We start from the raw sequence: 14,406 nt of genomic DNA, 5'->3' as shown, positions 1-14,406 counted from the left end.
CAAATCCGGATTCGGTCCGTCGTCTGAATGCACCATTAGCTGCGCATATCCCGGGGCTCCGCTTCTCCCCGCAAGATGCAGCCACAACCAGTTTGGCTTTAGCTTTCAGCCTGAACGGCAAATATCATGCTGGTTCCAACTTTTCCAGATCCTCGGTGACCTCGAAAATGGCCCAGCTGCCTCCTTGTCTGCCTCGAAAGCCTTGCTCGCAGCAAACACAATAGCCTCTCTTGGCTCGTGCGTTTTCTTTGCGCGAACCAGTCCCGAACCCCTCGTTTAAGTTTTGCCGAAAGGAAATTAATCTGTCTTGAAGGCACACCCTTGCTTGGAATGCGTCGAAATATTTTCTTCCCGTTCACAAAGGCCGAAAACTTCAATAATCATGACGGTCGTAACAGTGCCTTGAGCCTACACAGGTTTCTCTCCGGCGCAACGCCGCGATGAGCGCCAGCGTCAACGCCAATAGCGCCCGCTGCTTCGCATCTATACGCGTCGTTACGTTAAGCGGGAGATTTTTTTAACACGTTAAGGTTATTCGACTTGAGACGTGCAAGCGCTATTAACGACTAAGGCTACTTGCTTCCCAGGCAGGTCTAATTTTTTTTAGACCTCCTTGGTGGCACCGAAGTGCTTGCAATACTGTCCATGTATACAGCGCGCAAGGAAAGCGTCAATCGTCGCGACGCTACCAAGGGCGCGCCCGACGACACGTGCGGGTCGCGCCCGAAGCAGCAGCCACGTCATTCCCGCTCTCGCCCCGGGAAGGAAAGACGGGATCCGCAACGCGACGCGTCTTGCATACAGCGTCCTCGCGAAACACGGTCAACAACACGCTCCCCTCCTTTGCCGCCTTTCACATTGTTCGTCTGTATCACATGCTTTCTAGCAGAGTCTCTTTCTAGAGGAGCGAAGAGCTTCAAAGTGGCACATTTCTCTCGACGTATTGCCACCCACACGTAGTGGGTCGACTGCAAGAGCGGCTCTACCATCTGGAGGAAAAAAGAAGATTTGCGTGTCTCTTCTCGGCTCAGTTTCTTCTCTTCTCGGATCAGTTTCTACGCAACGGCATTCCCGCAGTTCCTGTGGCCCTCGTCCCTAGCAATGAAGGCTTCATTAGGATGAAGAATCCGAAAGTGATTCAGGCGGAGCTTAGAGCTGCGACGTCTCACTTCCACAGCATCACAGAGGTCCGCCAGTTCGGCAGAGGTGGTATTCTATGCTTTTCATCTGATCAGCTCTGTGTCCAAGACCTATTGAAGTGCTCGAGTTTCGCGACCAATCCGGTAAGCGCCTTTATTCCCCCGCATCTGGCATGTGTGAAAGGTATTGTTCGCGGTGTCGATGTTAACTTGACTCCGTCTGAGGTATTAGAGATGTTTGCCGTGACTGGTGCTATTTCCGTTTATAGGTGTGCACGACTAGTAGAGAAGCAGAAGACGCCGACTGAGTCGGTAATTGTAACCTTTGCTGGAGCGAATCTCCCAAGCGAAATCAAGGCATGGCCACTAATATACAGAGTGGAACCGCTATCACCGCGACCACTCCAGTGTACGAAGTGCTGGCGATACGGTCACACTATTAAAGGATGCAGGTCAGAACTCAGATGCCGAGTGTGTGGTGACAACCACGAAACAAATTACTGCAAAGCTAAAGAAGAGAAATGTTGTCTCTGCAACAAACAACACTGTGCAGATAATCCTGATTGTTCAGCAAAGGCTCGAGAAATGCAAATTCTTGAAATTATAGGGCGTAGGCGCTGTTCTCGACGAGAAGCCTTAGCGGAAATACAGACTAGAACTCAGGGGTATGCCAGTGTTGCAGCACGACATCTCTCGGAAATAAATGGGTCGATTTCCCTGAATATAGCGGAGGCCATAGAAAAGGCTCTAGAAAAAGCCATGGAACGACTGACTTCTAACCTTTGCGATTCTCTATCTCAAATTTTGGCTAACCAGATGACTCGCATATTTGGTACAACGGGAGAGCCAGGCCTAGTATCCCAACATCTTGAGAGTTCACGACCAATAGCTGACGGTGAATCTGAAACTGCGCCATCGTATTATCCGCCAGCAGGAGCCTCTGCAATAGGCGTCCACAGCCAAAATGAGGAATCTGAAACCGCACCCTCGTATTTTCCGTCTACAGCACCCTCTGCAGTAGATATACAGAGTGTAAGTGAGGACAAAGCTACATATACAATAGATTCCGATGACATGGATTTGGACCCTAGGTCCCTGAAGAGATCTAGATCCCCTGTGTCAAAGAAAACTAACTCACCGAAACAAACTAAGAACAAAAAGTATCTGAAAGAAAAGGAGAGCCTTTCGAAGAGGGATTTCTTGAAGGAAGGCATTCTAGAGAAAGCTATAGCGGAAGCAGCTCTTTCGAAACCATAGGGTCGCTTAAGATTCTCCATTGGAATTGCCGTTCAATCCATTCTGCATCTACGGATTTGGTATACTTGACTTCTAAATTCGCTCCTGATATTATAGCATTACAAGAGACATGGCTATCTGTACATAATTTGTTTCATTTAAATAACTTCCAATCCTTTCGATTAGACCGTCCATCGAGAGGTGGGGGTCTAGCTTTCTTTATTAATAATAGAATTAGTATGAAAGTCAAATGCTCATACAAACATATTTCGCCAGAATGCGAAATTTTGGCAGTAGACATTACACTGCCCAACTGCACTCCTTTCACTTTAGTTAATATGTATTTTCCGGATGGAGTTCAAGACACACGAAGTTTGGATCTAGCTACAAAATCATGGTGCAAAGACAAAGTTTTAGTTGGAGACTTTAATTCTCACCACACGAGTTGGGGTTTTAGAACTGATCTTAGTGGGAAACGCTTGTGGGAGTGGACAATGGCTAATGACCTGACGTGCCTCAACGTGAGAACCCCCACATTTATTCGTACTCACTACAGGTCGGCCTTAGATTTAAGTTTTGTCAGTTCAGCCATTACTACTTCTTCTTGGAAAGCGCTGGACTGTGGCACCAACAGTGACCACTTACCGATAAGTTTTGAAATTTCTTGTCCGATAATTCCATCTTGTTCAAATGTAAGAGTATTTGTAAATTACACTAAATTTAGGAATGACCTGAAGTCAGCACTGGCTACTCACTCGGAAGAGAGCGATGATAAAAAAGCACAGAAAATAAACGCAGTCATGAAAAGATCCTACAAAAGAGCCGAATTTACTGTTGAATCCACAAAAAGAGTATATAGCCGTTGGTGGAATGATGAATGTACAAGAGAGCACCGACGACGTAAGGCAGCTTGGAAGCAGCTCTTACATAATCAATCCCCACAAAACTGGGCCGATTATAAATTCATTGCTGCGGGCTTTAAAAGAACGGTAGCTCAAGCTAAACAAGATTATGACAAAAGACATTATGAATACCTGTCGAAGCCTAAACATATGAAAGCACTGTTCCGATATATGAGAGCTCGGAAAATCTTGCCATCACCAGTTAATGTAGCTTGTGATAATCTGTCGGCACAAGAAATGACCACTACCTTAGAGGCAATAGGTAAAGGTCTGGAAAGCAGATTCACTTCAGTAGTGCAAAACAACTGGCACAAGTCTACGGCAAGGTCTGACTTTGAAGAAGTGACACAGACTGAAGTATCCAACGTGATTAAACATTTACCCTGTGCATCTCCTGGCCCAGATGGGATCACAGTAGCCATGATTAAAATTCTGTTCAATTTATCGCCTCGAGACGTCGCCAATGTTATTAACTACTCCTTAAAAAACTCATGGGTGCCGCAGGATTGGAGAATAGCAAAGGTGATTCCTATACTAAAAAATCCGGGTGGAGGATTAACAGTCGATAATATCAGACCAATCTCTCTAACATCTAACATGGTCAAACTAGTAGAGAGGGTCCTTCATAGCCGAGTAAGTATCTGGATGACAGACAATTTAGTAATAAAACCGAACCAAATCGGCTTTCGTAGTGATTTCTCAATTTGGTGTGCCCATGCTGATTTAGAGAGCCGAATACAGCTCGCGCGTAAAAGAAGGCAATACGCTGCTTTAGTAACGCTTGACATAGCCAAGGCGTATGACAGTGTGGAGCACTTCATATTGTTAAATACGCTAGAGAGATTGAACTTCCCACAATATTTTATTGAGTGGGTGGCAGAATTCTTAAAATCAAGAGAATTCTACTGCGTCAAGGATGGATGTTCATCATCTAGATTTAAACAAACGCGCGGAGTTCCCCAAGGAGCAGTCTTATCTCCAATATTATTTAATGCTTTAATGAGCACAATTCCAACAGATCAAGAAGTTACTGTCTACATTTATGCTGATGACATCGCACTCTTTGCTGCTGACTGTAATATTTACTCACTACAACTTAAATTACAAAGATATATTAACATGTTAGAAATTTGGTTGCAGTCGATTTCGTTATCGTTAAATGTCAACAAAAGCGCGCTCATGGCATTTCCGCTTGCAGAACCAATTTCAATTTCAATTCTATATAAACAGGAACCCATCCAGCAAGTAGACTCTATAAAATATTTGGGAATCATTTATAATGAGAAACTTAACTGGAGTCCACACATAGAGTATATAACTACCAAAGCACAGCGGGCTTCAGGCTTACTACACAAGCTAAGTAACCGGAAATATGGATTACGGAGGCACACCTTGATAACGTTGTACAAGATGTACATGCGCCCCATCATGGAATTTGGCTGCATATTATTCTCGGGTGGCCCTGCTTATAAAACGAAACCTCTAGTTGTCTTGGAGCGAGAAGCACTGCGAATGTGTCTGGGACTCCCTAGATTTGTGGCTATCAACGTACTGTACCAGGAAGCGCGCCTGCCTACACTACTTTGTCGATTTCGAATTTTGACCGTACAAGCATTTTTAAAATTTTATAGCTTACCGGCAAGAAGATCTCAATATGCTTTTATCGCAAACCCAGACGCCTTCTTTCTTGCTCATTGGCCACGGTTTCACACACCTCAGATAATGTTTGTACAAAAAAATCTACAAAGTATAAATGTGAACATTAGAAATGTAATTGAGACTAATGACTCGAATTGTCATGTTATTATTGAGTATGATGATATATTCCCCCAAAACGCCAAATTACAATCCCTCAAATTTTTAAATAACATATTATTAGATTACTTGGAGCATGCAAAAACTAAAAATATAATAGCCACAGATGCTTCCGTAAATAATCAAAAGGCAGGTGTAGGCATTGCGTCTGATTTGCTTGACTGGTCCTTTTCAGTGAGACTGCCTGATTTTACTCCAGTTTTTGAAGCGGAGCTCTTGGCGATTATTTTAGCTCTTCGAAAACTTCCATCAAATCAAAACAACGCAGTAATAATGACGGATTCTCTTTCAGTTTGTGCAGCTCTGACGGCTTCAGAGAACTCTCGAATCCTAAGCACATTCAAAACATTAGTACCCCCGCAGTTGAGACTCCTGAGATTACTATGGGTTCCGGGACACTGTGGATTAAGATTAAATGAATTGGCCGATTCCTTAGCACGAGCCGCACTTGATGGGCCAGTTTTGTCCATACTGCCAGATGTTGAATATATCACGGCAATAAGATATCGAAAATCAGCAATCTCCACGGATACGATAGAAAAAGTAATTACACGGACAGACTATAACCACCTCATGTTTCCATGGCAACACCACTGGAGTCAGTCCAGAAAGCTCGAAGTCTTAATTACTAAATTTCGATGTCGTGTCCCCCCTCTAAACCTGTATCTACACAGAGCTGGTCAGACAACATCACCCCTCTGCGCATTCTGCGGAGAAATGGAATCACTAGATCATTATTTTTTGTATTGTCGCCGCTACGAGATACTTAGAAAAAGGTTACTAGTTATGCAATTTCGGAAAATAGGCCTTAGATTAACGGTGGAAACGGCGCTAAGCTTTGGCGCCTCAGCTTTGGGACATTGCCACAGGGATGTTTTCAATGCCGTTTGCAATTATATTCAGGCAACCAAGCGTATACCATTGTGATCTTCAATCAAAAAAAATTATTTATTACTCCCCAGGGCAGAGTGAAGTGAACGCAGCTGAGTGCTAATCATAACACCTCAAATCTCAAAATTGCTCAAATTGATTCTTTTTTTTTTCGTTTGCTCTTTTTATGTTGTTTTTATTTTTACATTAATCTCATTATAATACCAATTCATTAAACATTGTTAAAATGATTACAGAAAAACTGCACTACACTTTCTTGGCCAATCCCCCTGAGTGGGTATGAGCCAGCCTCCCAGGGAAACAAAACAAAACAAAAAAATTCTCGGCTCGAGAGCCAGTCACGACTGACGCATCGTCTTAGAGCTAGCTACCCGGTCGTTCAATATATTCCCCAGTATTTGTGACTCATCGTGACAAACTGGTGGAAGGTGCTGGGTAGTCTCACGGATGCTGCAGACCCCCCCAGGAAGCCGTAATACGAGTCCAGTGCCAGTCAATACTCCCGTGCATCGGACCAGCCGCCGAATCAGGGGATTGCCTCCGGAAGTCAACGATACTGCTCCCACCACGTCAACAAACATGACCAGCACTTCGGTACAAACCTTGCCAACCGGCACGGGAAGCACGTCGTCGAACCGATATACGTTGGAAAGCCCACGGGCACCGACGACGTTCCATGGTACGGAGAGCGAAGACGTTGAGGACTGGTTGGCGGACTTCGAGCGCGTAGCCAACTTGAATCATTGGGACAATGCGGCGAAACTGGGTCGTGTTTACTTCTATCTTGAAGACGGAGCTCGCACGTGGTATCAAAATCGAGAGGAGCAGCTGACGACGTGGCCAGAATTCTCTCGTAGACTTCTGCAGACATATGCCAGCGCTGACCGCCAAGAAAGAGCTGAACGAGCTATTCTTGCCCGCGTCCAGTCACCAAATGAAACTGTGACCGCGTACGTCGAAGACATGACGCGTCTCTTCCGACGGGCAGATTCAAGAATGACGGAGGACAAGAAGTTGCGTCACTTGATGCGTGGTGTCAAGGACCAGCTTTTCGCCGGCCTCGTGCGAAGTCCTCCGAAGACGGTCGCGGAGTTCTTGTCTGAAGCCGTGACAATGGAAAAAATGCTACAGCAGCGATCAAACCAATATGACAGGCAAGTCAATGGCATGTCCACTGCTGACATTTTCGCCGCCGCTGGGACCAGCAATGACTCCTTACGTGAACTGATCCGTAATATCGTACGTGAAGAGTTGCAAAAGGCTGGTGTAGCACCTCATCCTACGGTTAGCTCCATTGCAACTGTCATCAAAGATGAGCTGCACCAGGCCCTCCGGGACACCTTGCCTCCTGATACAGCTGCGTCAGCTCCTGCTGAATACCACCGTAAGACAACCTACGCCGAAGCCTTGAAACGCCCTGCTGCATCGCCGCCTCTGTTCGTTCATCCTGCCCCTGCAGTTTCACTCGAGTCAGCGCAGCACATACCATACTACGAAGGCACGTACACGCCACCGCCCCTGCCCTTTGTCCGTGGTGCTTCTGTTGCCCACCGTTCGGTGCAACCGGTCCAGTACATCGACGATCGGCACTCGTATCCTCGGAAGTCTGATGTCTGGCGCACACCCGATCACCGGCCTCTATGCTTTCACTGCGGAGAAGCTGATCACTTGTACCGCCAGTGTCCTTATCGCCGTCTTGGGCTTCGCGGCTTCTCTGCGTACTCGCCGCCCCCCCGTTACGGTCAGAGACCACGCGACATTCAAAACTACCTCTCCCAGCAGCATGCACCACCGTCTGCCGGGCACCAGTCACGCTCGCCATCACCGAGGCGATTTTCATCAATGCCCCAGCGGTATTCTACCGCACGATCTCCCAGCCCCCGCCGGGAAAACTAGCCGAAGCGACCTCTGGGGGCGGGGTCGCTGAACGTCGAAGCGCTGAAGACCTCCTATTGACGCAGAACCGTACAGAAACTGGTCCGACATTACCTGCTGCTGCAAAGGATAGCCGGCTTTCACTCGACATAGCAGTAACAATTGATGGTTGTGTAGTTAATGCGTTAGTGGACACCGGCGCAGACTATTCCATACTGAGCGGGAAACTGACAACGCAGCTGAAGAAAGTAATCACGCCGTGGCATAACTCGCAGATTCGGACAGCTGGTGGCCATGTCGTAACTCCACTGGGTGCCTGCACAACTAGAGTACAGATTCAAGGGTACACATTCGTAGCAAGCTGCCTTGTTCTACGTGAATGCTCCCGTGACGTCATTCTGGGAGTTGATTTTCTACAGGAAAATGGAGCTATCATTGATCTGAAAGAGCGCCGTGTCACGTTCTCAGCCCAGCGAGCAATCAACGTGCAGGATGACGGAATGCGTGTCGACGTACTCCGTATTTCTGAACAGAGCGTGACGCTTCCTCCCCGAGCCAGTGTTCTAGTCGACGTAACATGCTGTGGTTTGAGCGATGGCGATGTGGTGGCCGAGACAAATTTAGAACACCTCCTGCAGCAAGGCATATGTGTAGCGAGAAGTGTAATACACGTTCGCGACGGCCGATCTGGATTGCTCGTTACCAACTTTAGCAACGAGCATCGACACCTTTTCCGTGGCACTTCGATAGCGTTTGCCCACGAAGTAGCAAACGTAACCAATTGTCTCACGTCAGAAATAGTGGATAACGCAGACACATCAATGAGCAACATTGACATCAATCCTGATCTGTCCACCGATAACCAGACTGCGCTGCGAGCGCTCTTGTTCGAGTACAGGTCTTGCTTCGCAAGTTGCTCAAAGATCCGCCAGACGTCCATCACTCAGCACAGGATCATCACGTACGAGGACGCACGCCCAATACACCAGCACCCCTACCGCGTGTCGGCTAAAGAACGTGAAGCGATACGTACGCAAATTCGCGAAATGCTTGACGATGGCGTTATCGAACCATCCAACAGCCCGTGGTCATCTCCAGTCGTGCTTGTCAAAAAGAAGGACGGATCGCTACGCTTCTGCGTCGATTACCGAAAGCTTAACAACGTTACCAAAAAGGATGTGTACCCGCTACCGCGTATCGACGATTCGCTGGATAGACTTCGTCGTGCCCATTATTTCACTTCTCTCGATCTCAAAAGCGGGTACTGGCAAATCGAGGTAGATCAGCGAGACCGCGAAAAGACAGCCTTCGTGACTCCAGATGGCCTATACCAATTTCGAGTACTCCCTTTCGGCTTGTGTTCAGCGCCGGCAACTTTCCAGCGAATGATGGACACTGTCCTCACAGGGCTCAAGTGGCAGACTTGTCTTGTCTACCTTGATGATGTGGTGGTCTTCTCTGCCACGTTCGAGCAGCACCTACAGCGCCTGCGCAGCGTGCTGGAGGCTATCCGATCGGCGGACCTCACTTTAAAGCCACAGAAGTGCCACTTCGGCTATCAAGAACTGAAATTTCTTGGACATGTAGTTAGCGCTGAAGGAGTCCGGCCCGATCCAGACAAGCTTGCCGCTGTTGCCGAATTACCAGCTCCTGTCAATAAGAAAGCCGTCCAGCGCTTCCTTGGTTTGTGCGCCTACTATCGCCGGTTCATTCATGGCTTTTCACAAATAGCAGAACCTCTGACTCGTCTCACGAGGGACGACACGCCATTTGTCTGGGAAAACGAGCAACAAGCAGCTTTTGATGAACTGCTACAGCGCATGCAATCAGCACCCGTTCTCGCTCATTTCGACGATGATGCTGACACGGAGGTCCATACTGACGCTAGTAACGTTGGGCTTGGTGCAGTGCTCGTTCAGCGTCAAGACGACATCGAAAGGGTGATAGCCTACGCCAGCCGCTCTCTATCCCGTGCCGAGGCGAATTATTCCACTACGGAGAAAGAGTGCCTCGCAGTCGTGTGGGCAATCACCAAGTTTCGCCCGTACCTTTATGGTCGTCCCTTCAAGGTAGTGACGGACCACCATGCCCTCTGCTGGTTGGCAAGCCTGCGCGACCCTTCAGGACGGCTAGCACGGTGGAGCTTGCGGCTGCAGGAATTTGACGTCACCATCGTCCATAAGTCCGGCCGTAAGCATGAAGACGCTGACACACTGTCACGCGCACCCCTTCATGTCGTCAGTCAGGAAGCAGAGGAAGACGAAGGCTTCCTGGGCGCCATTAGCTCATCAGACTTGAGTAAACTGCAGCGGGATGACGCAGAGATTCGTCCGATCATCGAGCATTTAGAGGGCCAGGGCACAATCATACCACGTCATTTATCCCGCTCGTTGCCGTCATTCTGCCTTCGAGAGGGTGTGCTGTACAAGAAGAACGCTCGTTCGAACAACCGTACCTACCTCCTGGTGGTTCCTCGAGACATGCGAGACGACGTCCTCTTCGCTTGCCATGACGAACCCACATCCGGTCATCTGGGCTACTCACGGACACTTGCCAGAGTGAGCGAGAGGTACTATTGGCCAGGGCTTTCGGCAAGCGTCAAGAAGTACGTCAAGAGCTGTCGGGAATGTCAGCGCCGAAAGCAACCATCTGTTAAGCCAGCTGGTTTGCTTCTGCCCATTGAAGCACCCTGCACGCCGTTCGACCAAGTCGGCATGGACATTCTCGGGCCATTCCCCCTATCTGCGGACAGCAACAAATGGGTGATCGTCGCGACCGACTATTTGACACGCTACGCTGAGACGCAGGCGATCCCACGAGCCACGGCTTCTGAGGTAGCACAATTTTTCATGCGTCACATCGTGTTACGACACGGTGCTCCTTCCAGTATAATAACGGACAGAGGGACGGCATTTACGGCGCAGCTTATGGACGAGGTTTTCAAACTGAGCAACACCAGACACCGAAAGACAACTGCGTACCACCCGCAAACCAACGGACTTACCGAGCGACTGAATAAGACCATCGCAGACATGATCTCAATGTACATCGACGTACAGCACAAAACATGGGACCGGATCTTACCTTACGTTACCTTCGCGTATAATACCGCCGTGCAAGAGACCACGCGATTCACGCCATTTCGGCTTCTCTACGGCCGCGAAGTGCAGACCATGCTGGACTCTATGCTACCGTGTCAAGACGAAGACGAGTTGGCAACTGACGCCGATGAATTCGCAGAGCGTGCTGAGGAAGCCCGGCAGCTCGCGCGACTACACATCGGCCAGCAACAGCAGGCAGACGCACGGCGCTATAACATCCGCCACAGTCAAGTATTTTACAACCCCGGAGACCAAGTTTGGGTATGGACGCCCGTCCGCCGCCGTGGCCTTAGTGAAAAGTTACTGAGCCGGTACTTTGGCCCTTATAAAGTGTTACGTCGCGTCAGTGACGTGAACTACGAAGTGGTTCCGGACTCAACATCGCAGGCACGGAGTAGGACACGACCGAGGTCGGATGTCGTTCATGTGTTGCGCATGAAACCATTTATTGCGCGTTGTTCATAACTTTTTTCTTGCCGTACAGCGTTCTTTGTGTTACTTATTTATTTTTGTGAACTTGCTTCTTCGTTCAGTGATTTTTCCTATATTGGCACGCTCGTTAATTTCTATTTTTACTTTATCCGAATTTCCAATTTCTTTTTTTCCACGTGCCTATGTTGTAACATCGTGGTGGTGCTATGTACTTTTCTTTCCCCCTTTTGGGACTCTTTTTTTCTTTTCGAAAGGGGGGATAATGCCACCCACACGTAGTGGGTCGACTGCAAGAGCGGCTCTACCATCTGGAGGAAAAAAGAAGATTTGCGTGTCTCTTCTCGGCTCGAGAGCCAGTCACGACTGACGCATCGTCTTAGAGCTAGCTACCCGGTCGTTCAATATATTCCCCAGTATTTGTGACTCATCGTGACAGTATAATATGAAATGCGCAAAACGCGAGAAAAAAAGTGAAATCGGCTGGTTGTACATGTTAATTGTGTCAGCTCCTGGGTGGCAGCAACGCGGCATTGAAAGAGCACACAGGTAAGTCGCGCTCAACTGGAAAGTGATCGATCCGCCCACGTTCGTTCATTAGCTATGGTGTCGTGTTAATAATAATAATAATAATAATAATAATAATAATAATAATAATAATAATAATAATAATAATAATAATAATAATAATAATAATAATAATAATACCTCTGGAAATTTTTTGAGTTGTGCGGCCTTTTCCTCAATTATCGTCCTTGGCTCCCACTCCGGGATCATTGAACGAAAAAATTGGGTAACCTTAAGCTTCGCGTTCAGGAGTTGAACGTGATAAGCCACACGGACACGCGCGCACACACACCTGCAGACACAGCCTACCTTCACTTCTCGGCGGAGACATATACTATTCTGCAAGTGAAGCTGATGCGAGTGACACATAGCGCGCTTAGCGGGAACCAGCCAAGCAGTTGGCCACAATTTGCTTCCGCTTCCGGGATTAGTGCAACGAGCTTGAATGAAGCCATAGATGCTGACGCGTGAAGACGTGCCTATATATCTGAGCTGTGTGTGTAATTAAATAGTTTGTTCAGTTGAAAGTTTTCCTTGGACCAGCACAAGCCTCACACCAAAGTACAAACACACTCCGGCCCGATCCCACATTTATTTGCACTTCGAGTTTTTGCTCACGATCAACGCTGGTTTATCGCTCATAACCAAAAGTGGCATCACTGATCGAGAAATTTTTACGAAACAGGTGCTTTAACGTTATCGCGTCCATACGAACTGCAACTAGCCCACCTATCCATCCTTCTGCAATTATAGCTGAGTGTTTATGTGCAAAACCACGACATGACTGAGGCACACCTTGGTGGAGGGATCCAGAAACCTTATAGTGTTCTTCGATATGCACTGATATCGTGCAGTACAGGTGTCTCGGGCGTATCGTCACCAACGAAGTGCGAGTGCCGCGGCTGTGATCGAACCCGCACTTTTCGGGCCAGGCGCCTAGCACCATAACCACTGTTCCATCACGGTGGACGTCTGGGTGCGTGCTGTGAAGTTGTAAGTGGTCCTTCAAGGATAGAAAAAAGGAGCACATTTCCATGTGCCTCACGGGTGACACAGCTAAGCTTCTTGTAGGGAATGGGGTAAGAGGATAAATGAAGAAGCGTATAAGGAAAAACATATATAGAAGATGGAGCACTCACCGCACACGAGTGAAGAAAGAGGAGAGAAGAGATAGGAAAAATGGCGGACACAGTCGAAGAAGTCGGAGGACGGGCACCACACGGCGAGAGCTATACGGCGTCAAGAGATGGCGGACGGCGGGCCAATCGGAGAGAGCTACGCTGGCATCGATGATCGCGGGCGACACAACTGATGCTGTGAACACTGATTTGTGTGAGCACATATTACTCGTTCTCTCCCTCTCTCCTATTTTTTCTTCTAGTTATTTTTCTTCCCTACCTCCTCCCCCCACTTAGCTGTAGCCAATCAGGATAACTTGGTTATCGACAGTGGTTCTGGAATCATGAGTCTTCAATACACTGTTCAATTTTCTGCAGTTAAATACCAATACCTTACAGTAACATGTAATGTATACCTAGCCCCAGCTGAAGCAATCTGCAAAAGGAGGCGTTTTTTTCTTTCTTTTCATAAAGGTACAAGATTGGAGCTTACGGTCCTTTTTCTAGTCGGGACCACCTTCGGAGTGGCATCGGCACAGGACGATGCGAGGATGACAGCCGCAAATAACGACTTCGCTTTCCGGCTTCTCCTCATTTTGCCAAGTTTGGAGTCTGGTAATGTCTTTCATTCGCCACACAGCGTAGCCTCCACACTTGTCACGCTTTACACTGGCGAAGAAAGCGCGACACATGACGAACTTTAGGACTTTCTTGGCTACAACGACACGGGAATCGCGCAGGACGAAGTCGTCAGCGAGTACGCAGAGGAATCTCGTCGACTACTGGCACCGTCGAGCTGGACGCTTGAGATCGCGAACGCGACTGTCCTTGACGTCAAGTTGAACGCTCTGCCGGAATACGTGCAAGCACTGGAGGACGGATTCGGGGCCGACGTTCTCAAAGCCAACTTCGCTGGCACTGGCCTTAAACCTGGGACTTGTGTCAACTAGTTGGTGCGCCAAATGACGCGGTGGAAGATCGCTAAGTTGTTCGATGCACAGTTGGTTGAAGACACAAAACTAGTCTGCTCGACGCCATATAGTTTAAGGGGATGTGGAGCAGAATGTCTAAGATGTCAAATATCAGAAAGTACTTTTTGTACACGAGCTTCGATAGTTTTCACAAGGCTGACACCACGCGGGTAACAGTAAGTGCAGGGTACACCAGATTTCTCGCCATCGGAGCTTCGATCTCTACTGGAATTGCCCTATACTGGTCTCGACAACAGCATGGTGATTCTACTTTCCAACCACACGGAAAATTTAGAAAGCTTCAGGCGGGGTCTTTCTCTGCGGAAGTTCAAATATGCAGTGAGCCAGCTCAGCGAGACAAT

The 14,406-nt window shown here is 48.0% G+C and overlaps 1 protein-coding gene across 1 annotated transcript in view; it reads left to right on the top strand.

Annotated features, from left to right (window-relative positions):
- Nucleotides 1-850: 850 nt before the first annotated feature.
- LOC119170229 (iripin-3) overlaps nt 851-14,406 on the top strand; it is a 39,988-nt gene continuing 26,432 nt past the window's right edge. The window contains exon 1 of the mRNA XM_075877988.1: nt 851-1,283. The gene's annotated coding sequence lies outside the window, so the exon portion shown is untranslated. The remainder of the gene's footprint in view (nt 1,284-14,406) is intronic.

This window comes from Rhipicephalus microplus, chromosome 2 (genome assembly GCF_043290135.1).
Source record: "Rhipicephalus microplus isolate Deutch F79 chromosome 2, USDA_Rmic, whole genome shotgun sequence".
Taxonomy (NCBI): Eukaryota; Metazoa; Arthropoda; class Arachnida; order Ixodida; family Ixodidae; genus Rhipicephalus; species Rhipicephalus microplus.
The sequence above is the reverse complement of the archived record's forward strand: the minus strand, read 5'-3'. Positions and strand labels throughout refer to the sequence as shown.